The sequence below is a fragment of the Pectinophora gossypiella genome, chromosome 7, assembly GCF_024362695.1.
Source record: "Pectinophora gossypiella chromosome 7, ilPecGoss1.1, whole genome shotgun sequence".
Lineage (NCBI taxonomy): Eukaryota > Metazoa > Arthropoda > Insecta > Lepidoptera > Gelechiidae > Pectinophora > Pectinophora gossypiella.
The window spans coordinates 11,102,910-11,110,081 of record NC_065410.1 but is presented as its reverse complement, the minus strand read 5'-3'; positions in this window follow the sequence as shown (position 1 = coordinate 11,110,081).

Genomic DNA, 7,172 nt, shown 5'->3' with positions numbered 1-7,172 from the left:
ACTGACTTTCAATCTCTCTGGTTTCCCCGTATGTTTATGAAACTAATATTGATTTTTATTTGTCAGTAGCTATTTTGTTTAATTATATTACCCTTAAAAGACACAAAGGCCAAAATATTATTTTTGGTTAAAAAAACATGTTGTTAATAATATCTTGGATTAATGATACCTCAATGTCAGATTTTCATAAAAATACAATAAATAGAAATTAGAGAGATTTGAAACAATGATTTAATGGATGAATAGTTATTGTATCTATTCACGTAGTGAGTACCTATGGAATTCAAATTCTTTCAGGTTATATATAAAGTTATTAATGTCATTGTGTTTTATTATAATTATGTACTTATTAAAAAAAATGTTGTGTGTTCTAAACTTTATTTTCCCTTACTTTCTATAAAAAATAATAAATAAAATTACACTTACTTCATTCAAATTAACAATCGTTTCTATGCTTTCTATACGAACATACATACATACATAAACTCACGCCCGTAATCCCTAATGGGGTGGGCAGAGCCACAAGTAATCAAAGACAACTTGCAGCCACTGTTGATACGAAGTCCAAAGATGGATATGATGAACCTTATGGTGATAAGGGATCAGCCTATCGCCCATAACATTAGTCCATCATGTTTCTATACGAAATGGGTGCATTTTAGTCTTGCCCGTGTTGGGCTAGACTCATAAATGAAGACAACCTGCAGTTATTCTTGACATATCCCAAAGTGGATAAGTGTGATCAATAAACCGTATGGTGACAGTTTATTTTGGAAAAGGTAAGTACCTATTTCTAGCTAAATTAACTGTATATTAAGCACGTAAGTTATTAATACTACGAAGTAAGTACTTCGTAGTATTAATCAGATAATTGACTCTGTATAGGTATCTATACCTACCAAATTTATTTCTCTGACGTGACTTTTTGTATGGCATCAACTACTTGGCCGGAACCTACACCAATCGATGGTTCGACATCAAAGTAGAATATGAGTTTATGCTTTTTATCATCAATGTTGAGGAGCGTGGCGGGAGCGCCGCGGGGTCGAAGCGGAGTAACCGTGCCGCGACGTCGCTTCTACCGTGCCGCGACGTCGCTACTACCGTGCCGCAACGTCGCTTCGACCGTGCCGCGACGTTGCTTCTACTGTGCCGAGACGTCGCTACTATCGTGCCGCAATGTCGCTTCGACCGTGGCACGACGATGCTTCGACCGTCTCGCGACGTCGTTGCTACGACCCTGACAATACAAGCTGATCACCCGATTGTCCAAAAGTAAGATTTTCCGAGCTTCACAAGCATTCAAGTGTTGCTAGCACGTCAACCCGTTGGTCCCGTTAATAAAAGGCAACAGGTACTAAATAAAGATATAAATTCGCAGTCGTTACATGAGCCATAGCAGGACCTTTGGTAGCTCAATAATAACCCTGACACCAAGGTTGCTAAGGTTGGTCATCTACCCCACAACCAACACGATAGATGTATAAGCGGTTAAAACATAATCAGTTTCTGATAATAAATTAACATAACTAAATTATAGTAAGGATAGTTAACTACTTAATCGTAGGTCAGACATTGCAACTGACATTTCATTAAATTCATTTGCAATCAAAAGCTTTGTTTACGCTTTTGAAAATGTTTATCTGTTTGGTCTTTGGCCTGAAATGAATTCATTTTCATAAATTCCTCATTAAGCGTCTATTGTGCGTTTCATATTGATAGTTGATTCATTTTATTGTCATACTGAGTTTTAAAGAATTTTAATAGAAAATTAAATCGAAAAATTCTGACTAGGATAGGACTTGAACCCGTAGCTTTTGTCAGGCAAATTACAAATTATGAATATTTCCAAGGCGAGGCATGTCCTTCTTATTTTAGAGCAAATAACTGTCATAGACACTTTCCAATTTTTATTTTTAAGTATAACATTTTAGGTCTACTCTGTGTAAGAAAATTTCATAAAAGTTCAGTGATCAGCTGTTAAGGTCAAGTAATATTAAGTTAAATTTTCGATCGCAAAAGTATAGAATTGAAAATACCTAATTAAAAAATAATAAAAAAAATCATGAATTTTGCGACGGAAAATTCCACTTGATATTAACTCAGAATCATGGTCTAAATCATCCCCCTCAGTATTTGTTACGATGTCACTAACACCCAGTATTTATAGTCTATCGTCTATAAAATATAGCTGTTGTAAGCAAACGAACGCCTGAAATTAATATGAAAGCAATAACGTCATTCATTACATTATCCTCTATAATATGTGACAGTATTAAAAACACACTTCCGCTGGTTGACTTTAAAGTCTACAAAGTTTCAATAATGTAATAAGTTTGCATTGTTGTTTAATTGTGGTTTTTAGAAATTAAAAGATTGTTAAATAAGAAAATAAAATTGTTAATTGTTGTGAAATAAGATTGTTATTTAATAAATTCACTTCTAAATATTCACCAAATAATGTTGGTACTTAGAAATGTATAGACGGGCTATTCCTATGTAATAAGTGCACTAACGTAACATAAATAAGTAAACTTACATATTATAGTAAAAAGAAATCAGTTAAAAATATTTCCATACAGAGCGGCAAACTCGCTATTTATGACTGAGTTCTAAAATAGTAAGTACCATAATAATTCTTAGTTTTATACAGAATTATTATTATTATGGCACTGTTAAAGTGTTGTTATTGTTAGGTTGTTATTATCTTTTTAAAACAAACGACAATGACTATTTTAGAACTCAGTCACAAATAGTGACCGTGTCGCTCTGGGAATATTTTAAATTAATTTCAATTATTTTTTGATTTTTGATATACTTATAGAATTTAATTATTAAGTTTTTACTTTTTTATTATTTTTTCAAACACAATTTTATTGTTAACCAATAATAAAATAAAATTGTCCCTGTTAATATCCCTTAGACTTAACTTGTAATCCACTTTTAACTTTATAACTTGAAAAATTCTTCACGTAGGAAGCACGAAACTCTTTACAAACTTGTAAGGACGAGTTTCACTCCAAAACTTTTGGCTGGATATTGAAACAATGACGTACAACAAAATGAGGGCCCATTCATAACCATGCCTTACCTCTTACGTGAGTAAAGTTAAACTTTATACGCGTATCAGTCTACGTGATATGAAAGACACTCGACTTATTTAAATATGTCATAGCAATTACAAAACTAAATATAATGGCAACAAATGTAGAATTTCGTTGCTTACATTCTCAATTGCTTTTAAAAACATTTTTGTTTTTAAAATAAATTTAGAAATTCTCATAACTGAATAAAGACAGATGTTTTTTATGACGTCACAGTGTGCTTTTTCATAAAAATTCCGCAGTAATTTCGTATTTTGACGTTTATTAAAAAGTAATTGATTTGACTAGTTGGAAACTAGCCTATTGTTTTTTGTTTCAATGATGAACTATTTATAGGGTCTTAGTGACACCTTATCGATTACTAGAGGGATGATTCGGCTCATGATTCTGAGTTAATTTCATGATTCAGTTCATGAAATTCTTTGCGTTTTTAAAATAATTTTCATTTCCGTACTTTTGCGATGGAAAATTTTACTTAGTAACAAAAACATTCTACCAGGTCTATGAGCTGACAACCTGTCATTGTCACTTGTCATTTTTCATACAGCGCATTGGCTTACACTGTAATGTTGTAAGTATATTTTTTTTATAAATAAATAAATATTGTACGGGCGAGTGCCACGCTCTTACATGTTATAAATATATGTGTATAGCCATGTATATTTTAAATCATCTTTGATAAATTTTCGATAGTAGAGAGATTTGAGATTTTACTTCAAGGTTGATTAAATATTATTGTGACGTTTTTAGTTAGGACCATCATTCGTCACAGTGAAGTTACAAAAAATCAAGTTAAATCTTCCAAGCCGTTTGAACAGTTGTAGGTCAAGTACAAGATCTTTACACAGTTATAAATGTGATAAAATGGCAACAGAAAACGTAGAATTAACAGGTCAACTTGCATTGTTTTAAGTTTACGCGGTTATTATCATAATTAAAGCACATAATAACGGGTTCTTACCGCGTTTGTGTTTCTCATCAGTCATCCCGTGATCATGGCACTTGCAACAGTGTCGAAATATCGGGAGTCTCATATCCCCATTTAAATGCGGTTAGAACCCGTTATTATGTGCTTTAATTAGGTCAACTTGCTCCACTCGACTCGGCCTCACCTGAGCATTTTGGTATTTTAAGTTGACATTTACATTTTTGACTTGAGGAGTTTTCTCACTGGAGTCAAGCATTTCATAATGCCAACAAAATAAAACTAAAATAAAGTAAGTAAAAGTAGACTCGGTATTCTTAGAGAGCTAAGAATACCGATTTAGAGCTGAGTTCTAGCTGTTCCTTAAGATCGCCTTAATTTGGGACGACGTCGAGGAAGGTTTGAGAGAATATCTTAGAATACGGGTTTAAACCCGTAACCCTTAATTGTTCCTTTTTATAAATAACAAGTTCAGTAACAGAGTTGCCATTCAGACTACCAAATTTAGAAGTAATCTTCTTCTTCTTATCGTGTGGGTTGTGAGCTGGAATAGCAACCTCATCAACCCTGGTGTCATGGTTATTACTGAGCCGCCAAAGGCCCCTGACAAGGCTCATGTAACGACTACAAACGAGCAGTAACTAATAACCGGGACCAACGGCTTAACGTGCCTTCCGAAGCACGGATCATCTTACTTTCGAACAATCAGGCGATCAGCCTGTGATGTCCTAACCAAAGTAGGGATCACAAAGTGATTTTTGTGATATGTTCCGACCGGCATTCAAACCTGGGGCCTCCGGATCGTGAGCCCAATGCTCAACAATTGGACCACGGAGGCCGTTTTTAGAAGTAATTAATGAATTAATATGGATGGATCGTGGCGTTTGGCGATAGGTACTGTTATTTGTCCCAGTGCTGAACAAACAGCACTGGGACATATAACAGTATTAGTACCAGCCTTTGGGCTGCTGCTGGATGCTGTGCTGTATTCATGTGTTATGTCTGATTGTTGAAATTTAGCTCTGTGCAATAAAATATATTTGATTTGATTTGAAAGGCTTCCCCTTCTCCTTGCAGCTGCCTCTGTCTCTTGTACGTGTGAGGCATGTGTTATTGAAGTGTGAATATCATGTTAGTTTAAAACCAAGTTGAAGGGCCGATTGAAGGCTGAAGCCACATTACCCTATCATAATAGAACCAAGATGTCACCCTAACGATTGTTCTAAATTGTACTTGCGAACTATTCCAATCAAAAACACATCAACCCCTATAGTGATATTGTCGCAGACTATCACACAATTAAATTAATCTTGTTTACCTTATACATTTGATTAGTTTGTATGTTGGATGGGGAAGGGTAAATGGAGGATATCGAAATAGATTAGACTGTAAGTAATTATAATAATAATAATAAAGGCGTAGGGATGTGACGACTCCATCGACCCCTGGTGTATTCAACAGTGCAGTCAGTTTCCGCAGGCCAGCTTGTGGCGAGCTGTTGGTGAGAAACGACACCACGGAGCTGTGATCTCCCGAGAGTCAGTCAGGCCCTTTGTCTCCAGCTTACCTTTACTGGCCGGTCGGAGCAACTAGGACAAGAGCCATCTAGCGCATATTTTAGGAAACAATGAGATCGCTTCTTTCGTTCGTTTTTATCTCAATGTCAAGATATTTGAAAATGTAATTTAGTAACCAAAAAATGTAAATGATGTCGCCAATAACTGACGTCATTGAAAATAAATACCAAGATGGAGTGACGCCGAAACACGGTTTTTATTTTCCGCTCCCGATTACTATTACTACGAACCAATCTATTTCTTCATCTACCTTTGATATAAATTAACTTAGAAAACGGTAACAGAAGCTATCGTGGCTTGTCGCACCTAAGTACTGTGAGAAAGAAAACCTTACGCCGCCGTTCCTTTAATCCTTACGGGTAAGTTTACTCACTTAACCTGGCTTCTTACTTATCTCACTTAATGCCTTTTAGCTGGTCACTGAACTGAAGGTGGAAATTCTTGATATTTTTATTCCTCCAGCTAACTCCTTAAGATCTAAAATGAACTTTTCAACTAAGATGTTAAGATATATTTGTAAGGTAAGTTTTCTTTACGTGGAACTTAAAAAATATCCAAGTAAGCAAGGTTTGAGTAGTTTCACTAAGTGTTGGTAAAATCTTCAGACTATAGATTCCATTTTTTATTGCCTGAATAGAAATTCTTAAAGTAACTGACAAGTTTATGTTCACTCCACTAAATATATCAATGCAATATAAGAATTTCAATATGTAAGTATTGTCAGGATATTTATCTAGATATAATAATTTCTGGGGCGATATAGTGACTAAGATTGAGAAGGAAATGTGAAGTTGGTTTAGACATATAGAGCGAAAGTTGGTGGTAAGGCTGACAGTGGAAGACCTAGAAGGACATACATTGACTAAATTCAAAATCTCCTCTGAACCGGCATGCGTGTATGAAAGGATTGATGAATGTGGAGGGATCAAGAGAAGTATATTAGGATCAGTTACCTCCGAGCAAATGAAATTCCATAGTCTCTGCTTACCCCGGTGGGAAATAGGCGTGAGTTTATGTATGTATATGTTAATTATTAGATTATTCGGGTAATGGAACTATATTGTTTATCTTCGCTTTCTTATTATTCATTGTAAAAATTAACAATAGGGGGAAAGCTTTAGTAAAAAATATAAAGAATCAACCTGGTCCTAGGCCCATGACGCCGTAGACAATAAAAATTGCTTGTCTAAAGGTCAGTGAAAGAATTACTCACCTGATGCCTAGAGGAGGTCACATCATCACAGTATCATTGTTTAAGTTATAATTTTCCCTCTTTTGATCTGTGTATCATAATGATACGCTTACATGTAAGTACGTAGGTACCTAAGTATTGTCTAAGTAAAAATATAATTTGGTACTAAAACGAACTCTATCGGATTTGCGTTCTGGAATTTTGTAGAGAAAGAAAATAATTATAAATAACTATTATTACTTGTATGTTGTTTGAGGTTTACACGGTTATTATCATAATTAAAACACATAATACTGGGTTCTTACCGCGTTATTATCAGGGATATGATACTCCCGATATTTCAACACTGTTGCCATGATCAGGGGACGACTGGA